Genomic DNA, 17,479 nt, shown 5'->3' on the forward strand with positions numbered 1-17,479 from the left:
CTATCATGGCATGGGTGGCATGGGCAATTTGGGAGTGGGTTCTGTGGATGTTGCATGCTTGGACTGGGGGGGAAGGGGGATTAGGGTTGGCTTTAGGGACATGGGTCTGTTTAGTTAGGACATTGTTGTTTGTTGGGACATGGGTCGGGGCCTGCTGGCAGGTGCCCATCACTGCTGGGTGGGTGGGGGTGCAGGGGGACATGAGTCGGGGCCTGCTGGCAGGTGCCCGTCACTGCTGGGTGGGTGGGGGTGCAGGGGGACATGAGTCGGGGCCTGCTGGCAGGCGCCCGTCACTGCTGGGTGGGGGTACAGGGGGACATGAATCGGGGCCTGCTGGCAGGTGGCCATCAATGGTGGGTGCGACATGCGTTGGGGCTCACAAGTGCATGGTGCCATGTGGGCTGCTTGCAGGGCATGCCCAGGGTGGATGGGCTGCCTGCAGGGCATGGACAGGGGTGTAGGGTAGTCCCCTGTGGTGTGGGCTGCCTGCAGGGCCTGGGGAATGGGGAGGGGGCACACCCGGGAGGACCCACACTGCCAAATCGTGTGTAATACTCCAAGCGCACCCCTCAGAATACATGTACCCTGCTCGCGCTAGCGAAAACGCGTTTGAAACTTCTCGCGCACCCCTCAGAATACACATACCCCGCTTGCACAGGCCCTATCCCGTGTGAAACTCCCCGTGTACCCCCAAATACATGTACCCCGCTCGCTCAGGCCCTATCGCGTGTGAACCTTCCCGCGCACACCCGAAATTCGCACAGGCTGCCCATCCACCCTCCCCATGCCCCACAGGCAGCCCATCCACCCTGGCCATGCCCACAGGCATCCCACACCACAGGGGGGACTTTTTCCACGCAAGTTACCTGGCGCAAGCAGGGTACGTGTATTCTATGGGGTGCGTGGGGAGTTTTACACGCGTTTTCGCTAGCGCGAGCGGGGTACATGTATTATGAGGGGTGCGCAGGGAGTTTTACACGCGTTTTCGCTAGCGTGAGCGGGGTACATGTATTCTGAGGGGTGCGCGGGGAGTTTTACATGAGTTTTCGCTAGCACAAGAGGGGTACGTGTATTCTGGGGCGTGCGCAGGGAGTTTTACACGCGTCTTCATTGGCGCGAGAGGGGTACGTGTATTCCGAGGGGTGCGTGGGCACTTTTACACGCATTTTTGCTAGCGCGAGAGGGGTACGTGTATTCTGAGGGGTGCATGGGCAGTTTTACACGCATTTGCGCTAGCGCAAGCGGGGTATGTGTATTCTGGGGCGTGCGCAGGAAGTTTTACACGCATTTTCATGGTTGGGGGGCTGTATGCTGGTCCACTGGCCTTTGCACCAGGTACTGGATTTGTGCAATTTCTTTGTCGCACGGGGCGGGGTTGGAGGCGTAACTGGCGCTGCTGCAGGGTCGCTGCTCCACTCTGCGCCACGGCTGCTTATGGATATTTTAATCCATGAATACGCTGTGCGCCTAAATGGGTTTTGGCACACGCGGCTGGCGCAGGCTGCCGCACGTGCACTCTGTGAGCCAGCCGCGTGTGCCACTTGTGTGCCGATTTCTATGAATTACCCCCTAAGTGGCAGGTAGCAGTAAGAGTGATGACAATCTGACAAAACAGAAATGTAAAAGAAACAAAAAGGGAAAGCAATTTAAAGAGAATGTCAAAAGTGAAGACATGTAAAGCAACATGGCCAGTAGACTGAAGAATCAACAGAAACAGTGAGCAATAGCATACAAGATAGAGCAACATAGCAATGAAAAAAGACGTGCATTTTTGTGTGCTTGCAAGGATTTGGCACTTGGAAACTATTACGGTGGGTATTCGGCACATTACTAAAGAATAGTAATATAACAAAACATATCATCCATTATGGTTTAAATGCCTTCCAGAAGTGGCCTAATGCTCCATTAGGCACATTCCTTAATAACCAGAGTCACATAGGAATGTGTCTTAGGCACCTTTTGGCCTGGCAAGTCAAATGGAGCTCCTGGCAGCCAGGCTCTCTTAGGCTACAACCAGGAAGTGGTCAGATAAGGTGTGGGTATTTTACACTCAATTGTTAAACTTTCAGAGTAAATGCAACTTCAACTGAGTCAAAATTAGCTTTCTCCTTCATAAGAGAGTAACAAGTATATGACATCCAGCCGACGCGTGCAATACGTTAAAACTGCATGGAAATCGTGATCATGTGGCAGCGGTCCACATTGTGATAGAAAAGCCGCTCTCTCATAATTGACAAATAAAGTACCGGTTGCAGTAGCATAAGCACACACTAACAAATGGAACAGATGAGCACTAACACTGAGCTGCCCTTGCATGCAAAGAATAGGTACAAAAGCAACATAAGCTTTGTAACACTTTGTTCACGCAGAACAGGTCTGCTTGAGTATGAACAGTGCATGCTTTCATAAAACAAACAGAAAAGGGGCCTCAGTGTTATCTACATCATGTACAATGCAATCTACATCATGTAGTATAAAAAGAGTGGATCAGTGCAAGGTAAAGCAAGCATAGTAGCTTCCCACATATAGAACAGATAAGGAATGGTGCCCCGGTGTGGAAGTGCCCCTCACATAGAACCATCATAGGCTGCAGGAATACACGCTCCCATCCTGGTATAGAAGTATGCCATGGACCTCAGTAGATCATACTTTCCTCACATACAACAGGAACGTCGTGGGTCTCAACGGTGCAAAATTACCACACAGAACAGATAAGTCACAGGTCAAAGCAGTAGAAGTTCCCCTTGCATATAAAAGGCACTACATGGGATGGATAGTGCAAGCACCCCACACTGAACAGACAAATGAAGGGTCTCAGCAATGCAAGCTACACTCACATAGAACAGGAACAGCATAAGACTCAGCAGTAAAATTTCCAATCACAAAGAACAGGCCCAGCATGGGCCCCAGCATTCAGGTTTCCCTCATGATACAAAGGAACGACATAGCCACAGCAGTGAGAGTAGCACTCACATAGAACAGGAACAGTAAATTGCTGCTGCATTGTAAGCTCCTCACCGATGGAACTAATGCAGCATTGATCGCGACTAGTCCAACTATGTAGGCCAACTCTGCTTCTGGAACCAGAAAGGCTCCACTTAATAAGAATTTGGTAAGCTATAACTGGAAGGAATTCAACTGCAGAAAACACATGATTCGTGTATGAATTTGCAGTTGGTCAACAGCTGGTTCACTTCCTAAAGTATGTTGCAAAATGGGATGCTAATATGATACAGGAGGATATGCGCCTTTCATTATTCCTCTACAAAGGTCTGCGGATTTGATCTCTTCTCTATAAGTTTTAGTTTTTAAGACACAAACAAACTAAGCAAATTACACAGTAAAGCAAACATGACTTGTATTTTGTGTTTGGAGGGTCTTTTGAAGATTATTCAAAGTCCTAATTTCCTGGAACTAGTACTACTTTAAAGTATTCCAGTGTTGTGATAAAACAGTGCAGAGAGGCGAGTGCTCAGTGCTAAAATCTATATCTAATCTCATGGTCAAATATTCCCTGGACAGAGTTAGCATTGCAACATGGTAGGACAGGGTCAGACATCGAGAAGGGATGGGGAACCCTCTTAGCATTTGATGGGAGGCCTAACAGAGTGGAAACCACAGCTATTCCTACCCCAGATGGGGGGAGGTGGCAGTTGGGAGGGCCCTAGTAATGAGAGAGTGAGAGAGACTATGCGATTCAACACTGTCAATTACGAGTATGATCACGGTCGCTGCATACTGCTCGCATGCACAGACTTGCTCACCTAAAAATTAGCCGCGTACTGGGACATTTTTTAGAACAGGCTGCCATTGTCAAACTTGGCGGACGGAAGAGAGGAAGGGGCGGGGCTTAGCCGCATTTTTATGTATTTTCCTTATTGTGAAACATCCCGTGCAGGGTGTGCAGGGACAGATTGGCTTTGGGACCCAGTGGGGAAGCACCAATGGGAAAGGGAGGTGGTGTGGGGGAGGATGAAGACAGGCACAGGAGACAGGAAGGTGTGGATTGTCCGGGTGGGGTTAGAGGAGGCGAAGGTGGCTGACCAAGAGATCAGAAGAAGGAAGGGTGTTGTGGAGGAACTTGGAATCGATTTCAAGAAAAGGCAAGAAAGGTGTACTGTGTTGTGAATGTGCATGTAAGTTGTTTAAGTGAGAGTGGTAGTGGGAAGGTAGGGCAACTGTGATAGTGAAAGGAGGGCGATTATGTGGTAGTCTGGAGGGAGGCGTGGTAGTGTGAGGGAAGAGTAGTAGTGGAGAAGATAGAATAGTGGTGGAGTGGAGTGGAGAGGGGAGAGTAGTAGCGGAGTGGAGAAGGGAGATTAGTGGAGTGGAGCGGTAGAGTCGTAGTGCAGAGAGGGGAGAGCAGTAGTGCAGAGAATGAGGAGTAGTACTGGTGGTAGGAAGACAGGACATAGTATTAAAAGGGTAAGATTACAAGGTGGAGACAGATCTTAGTGAGGGCATCGGAGGGACAGAAGAGGAAGGTCCAGTCAGAGAGAAGAGACATTGGGTTGAGTAGGAGGGTGGGAGAGTATTAGGAGAAAAGGGGAGTGATATAGTAGCGAAGGAACAGAGAGGGTGAAGCCCGGAATGTCGGGAAGGCATGATCTTTAAAGGATAGGAGGCCTAGATTATTCCCTGGGGGAGACTAGATAGCTAAGGCATTTGCCTTTAGACCATCCTAAAATGCTGGACAGATACGAGAGAGTAGGATGTACGGATCATTAGAACCAATCCAGGTTTTGAGGGAAGTCTGCGTTAGGGTGTTAGTGCCGATCCCTAGGTTAGAGTGAGAGGGACGGCCAGTAGGTCCGTTGGAAATAAAGAAAATAAAAACCCTTGCGAGTTGGTATGTTCTTGACGCCATCTGTGACAACTATCGCCTTAGGTAATACAAATCACAGTGCTTGCAAGTTGGAGGAACCCTGCGTGAAACACTACATTAAAAAGTGAAATACCTATGTGGACTACCACTATAGTGACATGTTTTGCTGAGTTTCTATTTCAGTTGAAAATGTAACCATTTCATTTTTGTTTTGTAATTGCACTTGCACGGACTGGAGAGCCAGGTGTTGAATGTTTCATTTGTAGTCTTAAAGATTTGACATTACCCCCAATAACCCACCCTTGACCAAAGACCCTGCCACCAATTACCATTTATAGTACCATTTACTGCAATGATTCAAAGTTAAGGTTGAATGTATGTTTAAACTAGACAATGCATATTAGCCTGTGGCCCCAGACAAGGTTTTGTGGTGGGCCCAGTTCCTGCCCCAGCCCCCGGTATGCATGTATATGACTACTGGTACCACTGTACCTTCCACAAGGCCTGTCAGCCTCTCTTTTGGCCAGGGTTATCTTTTGTCTTCAACTCCCAGAATGCACCTGGATGCAACCAAGAAAACACAGAGTGGAGCAGGAGAAACGGAATCGAGAACAGACAGGCGTGGAATGGAACGGATTGGGAGTTTTCCTGCCCAACAGAGATGAGACACCCAATACCTTACCCATCAAACTCAGAGGACCCCAGGAAAATGGTGGACCAACAGGAAAACAAATTGAGATTGAGAAGGGACCAACATGGAGTAGGGGAGACACAAATATACTCCTGAAAACCAGGGGGGAAACAGAATTCATCAGCACATGAAGAAAGCCACCAGGAAAACAAGCAGCCTGAGCACCTGGCTGCCACCCAATACATGGAGCCTGGAAAACGGGCAGGGTTAAAAGCCTTCTTAAAGTCTTCCAGAGGAGGTCCCAGCCCCCAGAGGGATAGCTTAGCTAGAGATTGGCCAAGGACAGCATGTGACCAGTGAGGCCAATGCGAGCTGGGAGGAGTGCTGGGAGAGTGTAGGCTTTGCTATAAAGCCTATCCAGCACAGGCAATTGAAAGGCGTGTGATGTCAGGTGGAACGTTGGTAGATCAAGAGACAAAGTGGAGGGCCAATGGTGGAGTGGAGTGCTGAGGAAACTCTGACAGTTTTCAAAGAGTGTTCCGGTAAGGTTTTGTGTGTGAGACAGAGAAGGCGACTGCCTTTAGCTTACCCTCCCAGATTAGAAAATACCTTGAAAGTAGGGGTTACCATGCTTTAGAATACCTTGGAGACTATCAGGGGCTATGGTGGAGAGAGCGTGTAGTGAGGTCGAGAGAGCTGTAGGGACACCCTTAGTTCCAATCATCCCAACCTTCAAAGACCAGTTATTAAAAGTTGAATAAAGCACTGTAAAACGACTCTCTTTGTCAGTGGACTTATGAGGACACCTGTGACAGAACGCTTTTCACCAATTAGGCTTAACAAAAGCAAGCCTGGTTGCAGAAACTGTCACTGAAAGACCACAGTTCCTCACACTATGTGGATGGATATAGGTCAGCATTTTCCGGATTGAAAACTAAGGTCCTCCCAGTCATTATGTGGGGCTATGCCATGCCAACTAGAGAGTGCCCATCTAGGTGCCAGTCTTGGAGTCTCTGAGTCCACGGTCACAGTCTCTATGTTTGAAGGTTGAGGCTCCTGACCTAATCTTGCAGGACAGGCAAAGGTCCCACTGGCCTTCACAGTGCCACCCCCAGGCCAGATAGCAGGTTCTTTTCTGGCCTCTGTTGACATGTTCACTTGTACTGTCTCCTCCTTCGAGTTTTCACCCTCAAAATGGGGCATGTCTTCATATGTGTCCTTATTGGAGGCATCCTTTGAAGCAGCGCCTTTGTGATAGAGGAAAGGGCTTCAGCAATGAGTATGTTTGTCTATATGTATGTCAAGAAAAGCGTAATACAACTTGTCACAGATAGCCTCAAGAATACACCAACTCTCAGATGTAGATCAAGAGTTTTTATTTTCAAATTAGAAAAACGGCCTAATGGCAATCCCTTCCCCTATAAGCTAAGGATGGGCAGACCCATCATAACCCATAGGCCCTTCAACCCCAGGCTGGTCAAAGTGACCGTAACCCCTACTATCTAAAAACTATCTATCTTCTCACGATGGACTAAAAGGCAAATGCCTTATCCATTTTGATTTCCACTGGGAATAATCTAGGTGACACCTATCAAGGACCCTGTTTGTATAGTGCCTTTCAATCACTCCGCGTACTAGCCTAGTCTTTTACGCCCTTCTACTTCTCAGGATGTCTCTCTCCCTTCTCCTTACATGGAACTGGATCTGGTCAATTATTGGGCATAACATACATTGTAGTTGGGATTATTGCATACACACTCTGTAGTCAAGCCTTATAGCAAACTGTATTTGTATTTGTATTTTATTTTATTTATTTGTATAGGGCACCAGGTCCAGGGGCAACCGGGTGCATCACTTAGTTACAACATAGGAAAAACAGATAGCACCATAATTAATTAAGTTTACAAGTATAATACAGAATTTACAGGTATAATAATAGCAATGAGAGGACAAGCAGATTATATATACATGTACAAATTAAGCAGAGAACCCAGAGCTGAATGTCCTGGGCGGCCAGCCAGGTTTTCGTAAGGTGTTTGAATCTCGGGAATGAGGGTTCTGCTCTAAGCTCATTAGGAAGCGTGTTCCAGAGTTTAGCTGCCAAGATATGGAAGCTAATTCCACCTGATCTTTGGAGATTGAGTCCTTTACATACCAGATGCTGCCAATGGATGCAGTAGTTACAATGAGATTTTGGGGATGCTCACCTTATTCTACACCAGTGGTGTCCATTTATCTGCTGAAAACTACTGGTGGATCAGTGCCGACACTGCCTCCTCCACTGGTGTCATCCTTTGGCCTGCCTGCGGCTGGACCTACCCCGGAGCCAGTGGCACTCCTCCCCTGCCCCTTGCACTTTCCCCCTTCCCTCTCCCCTGCACTTGCGCAATCTCAATGTCACTGGCCTAGTAAGATTGTTGTCTTTCCTCCCTTGTACCCCTCCTTGCCTCATTGCGCCTTGAAACAGTTGTGTATAGGCACGCTATAAATAAAATCTCATATCACTGAGTACTAAGAGGAAATCACTGGAGAGCTACAGAATCGCAGACTGTATGCACCTGTGAGCTATGATCCCACTTCAGATAGCCAGGACCGCATTCACTCCCTAGTCACTAAAGCTTTGGAGAAAGACTGGATCACTACAAAAGAATCTGCATATCTGTTGCAGGAAGACCAGAGTATTCCTGCAATATACATTTTACCCAAGATACAAAAGAGCCCTGTGAACCCCCCTATTGTTTCAGGGATTGGCTTAGTCTTCGAACCGTTGTCTAACTTCGTGGACTTTTCCCTACAACCCTTTGTCCAACTTATTCCCTCTTATGGACACTGCACACATTATTAATATTGTGGAAGAAAAGGCTTTTTATGCTACTAAACAGCTACTTGTTACTCTTGACGTTGAAAGCTTATACACAAATATCCCACAGAAAGAAGCCATAGAGATAGTCAAGTTTGTCCTTGACCAAAGAAAAGAACCACAGAGAGTGCCCACTGAGTTTTTATTGGGTCTTACATAAATTGCCATGACCAGAAAACCTCTTCATTTTCAAGACCAAACTTTACCATCAGGTTAAAGGGACAAGCAAGGGAGCTACCTTTTTGCACCTAGCATTGCACATCTATATATGGATTCATATGAAAAGCTTTGTTAGCTCTGCTAATAACCCATAGAACTGTTTAATAGCATGGTATGGAAAAGACTCACTGATGGGTATTCATGATCTGGGAAGGTACACCTAATGAACTGTCTAACTTTGTAAACTGGCTGAACCCTAGCAGACCGCTTATCAGTTTTACCATTCACTTTGACAACAATAGTATTTAATTATTTAATTCCTAGACCTGACGATTTGGAATTATTACAACCTGCCAAAAGCCAAAACCTTCTCCAAACCCACTACTAGAAAAACCCTATTGGATTGGAAAACGTTCCACCCAGCAAACCTACAACAGTCCCTACAATATGGGCAGTATTTATGGCAGAAGCACAATTGTACTTTTCAGAGAGACTTTACACAAGAAGCCATTAAACTGCAGAACAAATTGAGAGACAGAGGATACCTAAGAAAACTATATGCAATGCTTATAAAAGGGCCTACAACACACACAGAGACCCATTGTTACAAAACAAGGAGAGGCAGGATCAATCTGACATAATAACACATGTGACCACATACAACCCACACAGTAATCTCATGAGATGTTTAATCAATAAGTATTGTTCCATTATCTATCAAGACTCACAAATTGACAAGAACCCCATATTTGCTTTTAGGAAGGGGAAACGCCTACATCGAAGACTTGTTAGGAAACATACGTGGAACAACATGACCCACCCTGACAGAATTGTGGGGTCTGCCACAAATTTAGGGGCTCTACCCATGTGATAATTGTGTATTATGCCAATCAAACAAACAAGCAAAGCTATTTGAATACAGTGCAGTTCAGTGGGAACTCAGGTTCCACTCTGACTGTAACTCCAATAATGTAGTGTATGCCCTTCTTTGTCCGTACAACCTGATCGACATAGGGTAGACAACACACAAGAAGTCTACCCGCTTCAGTGAGCATCATTCTCGCATAAGAGCGGGCACGGCATCCAACAAAACAGTTGATCACTTTATGGAAAGAACACATCTAGTAGAGGAACTTTGGAGTACAGTTATTGAAAAAATGCAAGTGTCACACAGAAAAGGAGACTGGACTAAGAAATTGAGGCACAAAGAGATCTACTGGATGACAGTCACTAATTCCATCACGGAGACCTCAACGAATGAGATGAGTTAACATACACAAGAACCCGGAAAGGTGGAAGGTTTTGACCTAACGTTTCAAATAGCGGAGGAATGAGTATTGCAGTATGAGCAATACACCGGGAGTATGCACTCAGATAATCACTTCCCTCATAACACAAATTAGAAGCACCACTATATGTCGAGAGATGGCTCTCCCAGCACATTACTTTCAGTCAGTCCACCACTTTAACTATGATGCTATTTTCGTCTTATATGGAAAAGTACATATGGCTTATTTATAGAAACACAAGCACATTCTCGCATCAGAACGCATAGGATGCCCAAGCCATTATAACTCTCAACAGCTCACCTCACATTCCACAACCTCTGCTTTTCTCGAGGTGAGACACATCCATAGGCATGCAGACATTGCCTCACATCTCCTCCAGCTCGATGATGCCATAGCCATGGTACTCACTGCCCACACAGAATGAGCCCATTGAGAATTCAAGTATATAGGTACCGGCTTAATGATGACGATAAACCAACAAGCAGCACCGGAGGTCGCATCAGAGACAGAACTGGACCACATCATTTCCACAAGTAAGTCAGAGATCAAACCCAAGAAAGGGAGAGAGAGGCGGGGTGACAAGGAACTGTGGGTTATTGCCCAACATCACACACACCAGCAAGATAATTTACCCTATGTAAATATGCACACTCTACCTCTTTTTGTCTTCAATTGAGCCCCGTTGGGAATTAGAATAAAGGGCAATTTGTAGGTAACAGTCTACTATACCACACATTATTAATAATGTATGAAAGGGAGCGGTGGCCCTAATCAGTATCACCATATTGTTTAGAAACCAGCTACATTAAATACACCTAGCCCTGACCACCACAAGCATAATAATACATACAACAGAGAAAGTGGCCTCAATGTGTTGCATGTGGGTGAGTTTGAATACATCCGATAATCCCTTTGTTTTAAACTTTCCTTTAATTAATAACAGTTGAATAACTGTTGGGTCGGAGTTCCACCTTATCAATCTCTCTCGTGGTTACAAGGCAACAATGTACCTTTGAACATTATAGCAACATATATCCCCAGGAGGAGCCATTTGCATCAACAATTATACAATGGAGGTATTTTCTGTTTATACTAGATCTGGTCCTCTGGGGCAACAGCAATCGAGTTGTAGATACTTCCTTTCACGTTATATAGGCACAATACTTATGTTTTTGATATTGCACACACTTTTTATTCAATATTTCTTTACGTTTGGTATGTTTTAGAGTTCCCCATGAGATACAAGAACCCTGAGGAAGACGTGGGAGAGATGGAAATGAAAGCATAATTGCAATTGCAACCCTACACAACTTGGGATAAAATCCTGTCAGCCCTACCCCCTCTACCCCCGCTCATGTGTTGAAACACGTGTCGGTTGTGAACTAGACTCATTTTCTTTGTTCTATTCCGAACCATGGGAAATGACCACCCATAGGAACTGTTTGTGCTGAAATGGATGTAACATTCAGTTTCACTCTTTCTATGTTTGGACTGCCAGGCGCTCTACTAAATGCAATAAATGGTCTGATACATTATTTGAATTGTGAATGTTCCTTACCTTAGCCACACTGAAGGAAATCGGTATTTTTTGCGCATTGAAGAAAGGTGGATAAACGCCTCACGAGCCGTACCCTGATGAGGAGTTCCCTGCCTAAAATAAACTAAAGGAAACACTCCAACAGAAGGTGTCTGTCCCTGACACTTATACATACAACAATTCAATAAGGTAATGTGGCAAATCAAAAAGACAAATATGGTACAGTTAAATCCACAGTATGGAACAGTTTCTGCTTCCAATCTGGGTGAATTCCCCTTCAAGCAGGATTCTATTCTACAGTTCCAAAGGATAAGGAAATCCTGTCTTATAACTCAGTACTTTTGGTTCCAACTTGGCAACAAAAGTTCCAATATAGTTCTGCTTGTTCCAACTGGAACTCACCCAAAAGTTTGAACGTATTCCTCTAGGTTTTCCTCTTTTAACTTTTGACAAAACAGCTTGAAGCAACTTCTTGTATTAGACCAAGAATGCTTTCTTGTTTCATCTGATTTTCTTTTTGGCAACAGTTCAAAAAACACTTGTTTCAACAATGTTGGATATTTCTGCAGCAGCTCATACAACGCTGTCTTCAATAATACAGGTTTGTCAGGATGATTCTGTAGCAAATCACATAACCATCTTAATAGTTCTGCATTTTCTTTATGATTTTTCACCACCACAGTACTTCATCAGCTTCCACCTGTGTTACTCTCCTGCTAGGCCTACAACTACAGAATTCTCAGACCTGGTGTGCTCTCCTGCCAGGTCAGAGTAAACTACTAACTACAAGTATGTCTGTGGTAAAGGTAAGCTTCTACCACATTATAAATGTCTCTAGCTTCACAACATCAAATTTAAGAATCTCTTTAAGGAAAACAAGAACTGCACTAGTGCCGATTGTTACACAATTGTGATTGCTCATGCAAAGCAGGATATGCTCCACTCCTTCTGAATACTTTCTACCAGAAGGGCAGCCTTCCTGCCACTCTTGTTTCACATTTCTTTCAATCAACCACTGTGAACAATCTTTATGTCTCACACTTATGAACCACTTTCTCTTGGTTGGGGTAATAGGGTTTATGGTTAGTTTTGTTTAATATCATTCCCTCTTGGCTTTAGCAATGTTAGTTCTGGTTGACTTCTACAAGTCTTATTCCCTTTCTATATGTGTACTTAACTTCATCCTTGTAACAGTAACCATAACCTTCCATTGATGTTCACAATGTTTCTGGTCTGCCCATTTTGCTCCTTAATATCAGTTCGGCATTCAAAATTATGATTAAAGGCTAGCGTTTGCTTATGGAGCGCTACAGGGTTTCCACACTTAGGCAAACTCAGCGGTCTGTGTACTCCGCTCTGTGTGAAATGCTGCCGCTGCTTCTTTTCCTGCTTCAAGGGCTCCTGCCCACTTCGGTTGCTCTCCAGCGGTCCACACCACTTGGAAAATGAGCTTTCTCTGCCCCTTTGACACTCCGGTGCTCGCCAGCCACCCGGAGCGAACAAGCATTTCAGAGAGTCTCTCTCTCTGATGAAACAGTCAGTCACGGCACTGCTTCCATGTGCGTGGCATATTCAGCTCAGAGGTCCTGGTCTTGTGATCGTCTCAGGACCCGGCTCAACGTGCGCACTGGTCGTGGTCCCAGCGTATCCTTCGTTCAACAACTGCCGCTCACAGCTCCCACCACTACTACGCCTCCAACTGCTTCTACTGGCCCATACCTCAGGGGGCTAAAAATATCTCCTAGTACCTCTCAGCTGTGGGTCATTAACATCAATTAACTGCACATGGCAGTTTTGAGCCTCTGTTTCCCTCTACTTTGTCACAGTACTTTGAGCAGTGTGGGACTTAGTGCACAATGTTCGAATTACTTCTTTTCATGACAATATCATTATTAACGTTATTTCTATCCTTATTTAAATTCCCTAAAGGAGTATTATAAGTATATAATGAAGGCCTTTGTTTTACAGAGGAATTAGAGTTTTTAGAATCTCCATTCTTAATATTTAGAGTTTAATTTTTAATCCCCTGTAAGTCATAGGATCTTTCAACTCTGGGAATGGGTGTGAGCTCAAAAGGAGTTTTCTTCTTCCCCAGGCATAAGTGTTTTGGATTGTTCTTATCCACATTGGTATAATTAGTTTGGGAACTAAACAGATTTTTCTGACAGCAAGCAATTACATATTTCGTATCACTGATCGTTCTTCCCTTGGGGAGGATAAATACTGCATCTCATCCAACTGAGTCCTCCTGCTCCCCTGGGTCCCTTCTTCTCCTAGGTGATCCTCCCGGCTAACACCGCCCCCAGGGCAATGATCAGGAAGTTTCTGCCTTTCTCTGGCCACCTGGGAGGAGACTTTAGGTAGGGTTTCTGTGAGGACTCTGCAGGATTCATCACAGTGACCAGTAACTGCAGGAGACCACTGCAAAGAATTCCGGAGCGGCCATTTCCTCACAGGTTTCAGCTCTAATTTCTGAAGAAATGGTCTGTCAGCCCTGTGATGGGTGTGACGAATCCTATGAATCCCTTCTCCCTGAGGTGGTGAGACCCCTTCCATGAGGCCAGGGAGGTGAGGCCGCTACCAGTTAGTCTCCCTGGGGGGGCCGTACTCAGTGGGTGGATCTCATGGGCAGGCATTCCCCCTCTGGGATACAGGGAGGAAATCATGGGATAACACAGTATAATCCACCCTCACCCACCTTTCTCCCCTCACTTTCTTTACCTTCCTCTTATCACATAAATTCCCCCATGTATTTATGTCACTGCAATAGGACCACTAATACTGGGGCGAGGAAGATCAGGGATGACTCCACTGAACTATACCCTCAATATACTAAGAAGAGGAAGATCGGGGCTGACTCCACTGAACTAACCCCTCAATGTACTGTGAGACGGAGAAGTTCGGAACCAGAAAGAACCCAAAAGACCATCTCATTGAGCAGTCTAGCTTTTGTGTTCCGTGGAACTTAAAAAGTGATGAAGGACTAACAGTGCTGTCAATCCCTCCCCGGAGGCACTAGAGGCGAATCAACCATACTGCAGACGGAAGAGCTGAACCTGCAGCTGCTGACCAGGACGTGGTGGAAGGAGAGACAGCATCCCTGCTTGGCCACAAGAGGACCAAAGATGCGAAAGCCGGAAGAGGCTGAGGCTCCCATTGCAGTAGAGTGCTGCAGAAGACGGTCCAGCAGGTACACGGAGCCAGGCTCCCAGGAAGTGCTGGGGAGCCGCGAAGATCAGCGCGCAAACAGGAAACAATGCTGAAGAACCATTGGAAGACGCTGAGAGGCCGAGGTGAGAGTCTGGGAGCCCACACAGAGGGTCCGGGGGCAGCCAGAGGACCTCCATACCAGAGGCTATCCAAAAAAGCTCCTTAAGAACTCCAAAAAAAGAGCCTGTTACAGATCCAGAGAATCTCTACTACTACCCAAACTACACAACACAGATGAAGAAGAAATAATGACCTGCGTCTCCACTTTTGGACCACCCACCACCAAATTGAAAGAACTGCTCAAAAGGTTCTGGCCACTCGTACAACTCAGTTTGCCAAGAGCCAATACCTACAATGGCACTGAAACGCTCTAGAAACCTTAAGCATGTGCTCACACATGCGAGAACAAACAAAAAGACCACAAGAACTTAAATATGGAACATGAGAGAGCTCCGAGGACATCATCCATGTGGGACCTGTACCGTATGCAGACTTACAAAGAAGACGACATCCTTCTTGTTGGACAACAACAAATGGCACCTCAGACATTTCTCTAACTGTAAAACATCTAACATAATTTACGTAATAGAGTGCCCATGTGGTCGTCGCTATGTGGGCCAGACCAAGAGACAAATAAATAAAAGAATCGGGGAACATAGATCCTACATTCGCTGCAGGACCCATACGGCTCCATTAGTGTCCCACTATTTGGAGTTTCAACACGGCCCGGATGACAAGGTTTTGAATACAACCAACGCAACCAGCGCACTGAACTACAAGGAATCTTGGTGGACTTTTAAACTGAAATCCACCACCATTGGACTGAATGAGGCACAACCCAGTGGCCCCTATACCTGACTTTACTTGACACACTGGCCCCCTGGGGCCTGCCGGTGCAGCCGTCCCTCCTTTGGGGGTGGCCTTTTCAGCCTGCCTGCCCCTCCATGCAGTGTTTGTCCACACACCACTCTGTGCCCAGCTCCTGATCCGGTCATCCTCCACCGCCTATCGGGAACACAGAACCAGTCCTGTAGACACGCCGCCACTGGTTCGCACTTCCCTGCTAGCAGCCTTATACATATTTAGCTCCTAGTATTTTACACATAAGGCCCCCTCAACAGAATCCACACTGGCACCTCATGCCCATTTCCCAGTCTGGCTCCTCCAGCCAGGCCATTTCCTTACGAATCATTTACACTCCAGATCGCCCATGACAACGTGACGCCTTTGCGTACACGCATGCGCGATCTAAGGGATTAGTGATCTTCCGCACATGCGCATGGCATTAAATATACAGCTCGAGGAAATCTCAATTCCTCGAGTCGTTTCCAAGGACGCCACCAGCATTCGAAGTACTACAAACAAGGTAGAAGCCCTGGTCCCTATCCTGAGGCTCCATTAGAGGTAGGCAGACTTTGCAGCTCCCATTCCTTTATTTGACGCCGCCCATACTTGTCAACATTTCCATTTACGGCAGCATCAGCGTAACACAACATTTCTCCATCCATAGGGAGCCGCGCACGTTCAAGTTTGCAGCTGACAGTCGCCAGAGCCCTACGTCAGTTCCGAACGCCAATTATACCTGCCTGCCCACACAAGCTGGTAAGCATTTCTACTTGAACCGGCACGAAGAGACAGAGAGGTACTATTAGACTCCACTTTTAGCATTATTAACTCCCAGTCAGTAACGCTCCCCTTGTCTTCCCATTTTTCCATTAGAACGCATCATCCATGTGGCTAGCATCCATTGCTGAAATAAATATTTCCAAGTAGCAGCCCTTTCCCCAAAGGGAGTTACCAAAGAGGAACGCATCCAAGGTCAGTGTTATACTGTCTTGTTTTAGAGGAACTATTTTCCTCCAATGTGGACCTTGTACTGGCCCTAGAAGAAGGCTATTTTACTTACAAGCCGAAACGTCACGGGACGCTGCACTCCATGTGCTGAAGCAGTCCTCACTAAGAAAACATGCCTTCCATTTACTTCCTGACATAGACCTATTACTGGGTGACCCTTCAGCCTGGCATACCAGACCTCAGAGAGGTCCTTAGAAAGGAGTACGACATCTAGCACGTCCACAGGAGCGTGTCACTCAGCACTCTCCTGCACTAACAGAGCCCTGACTTTTCCAGAAGCTCCGATTACTTTTATTGTTTATTTTGTATTTAATGTATGTTACACAATCTTGACACCTGAATATGTGAAATTTATACATATACAGCCATTTGTCATTGATGGTCTTTGTTGAACACTATCAAAAAAGGACAGACAGTACAGTGATAATAATTATTGAAATATGACTAATGAATCCAAAAAGTCACAAAAAAAGAAAAAAACTGTTGTAACAGCAAAATAAAAAATGCTGCAAAAACTAGAACCAGATTGAGTATTCTTCAATATAACACTAAGGTGACAATAGCTACAGAGATATCTCTGTCAAGTGAAACATGAAAAAAGTTCATATGTTTGCATAAATAGTGTAAACACTCAAATGTGGATGGTAGGACGCCCTCCTTAAGTTTCAATCCTACTTAGCCCAGAGTCCTGGCATCATTAGGACTGTCCCTCATGTTACTAAAGAGGTCCTCAAGGGGGATCAAGTAACCAATGTGATGGGGTCTGGGACCCGATATGCCAATGTAAAGGGATCTGGGCCCCAAGAAAGAGAAACCAGTATACAGGGATCTGGGACCCAAAAAAGAAAAAACTGTTTGAAGGGGCCTGGGTCCCGAGAAAGAGAAAGCAAGGTGAAGGGGCCCGGGACCCGAGAAACTAAGGTGAAGGGGTCTGGGACATGCAAGGGATCAAGAGTAAGACTCAAGACAGACACAGTGACATGCTAAGTGTTGATTATAAACTTTTAATTAGCACATAATAATGGGATTGGGAGTAATCCTATTTATCTCTAATCCTAAGAGGCGTTTCCCTGCCTCAGCGAAACTAAGGATCTGTGTTGGGATATTAAACAAA

General features: G+C 45.8%; 2 protein-coding genes across 10 annotated transcripts in view; one reads left to right on the forward strand and one right to left on the reverse strand.

The window, feature by feature from the left end:
* The window catches only part of SHPK (sedoheptulokinase), a 353,593-nt gene that overhangs the window by 285,518 nt on the left and 50,596 nt on the right, over positions 1-17,479 (reverse strand). The window lies entirely within an intron of this gene.
* The window catches only part of CTNS (cystinosin, lysosomal cystine transporter), a 418,668-nt gene continuing 416,990 nt past the window's right edge, over positions 15,802-17,479 (forward strand). For 4 of the 8 annotated variants that reach the window (XM_069615198.1, XM_069615197.1, XM_069615199.1 and 1 more), the window contains exons 1-3: positions 15,802-15,915; positions 16,022-16,113; positions 16,231-16,329. The gene's annotated coding sequence lies outside the window, so the exon portion shown is untranslated. The remainder of the gene's footprint in view (positions 15,916-16,021; positions 16,114-16,230; positions 16,330-17,479) is intronic. The other 4 variants (XM_069615200.1, XM_069615203.1, XM_069615201.1 and 1 more) reach the window with 3 other exon arrangements.

The sequence above is a fragment of the Ambystoma mexicanum genome, chromosome 9 (assembly GCF_040938575.1).
Source record: "Ambystoma mexicanum isolate Mex_15411 chromosome 9, UKY_AmexF1_1, whole genome shotgun sequence".
Classification (NCBI taxonomy): domain Eukaryota; kingdom Metazoa; phylum Chordata; class Amphibia; order Caudata; family Ambystomatidae; genus Ambystoma; species Ambystoma mexicanum.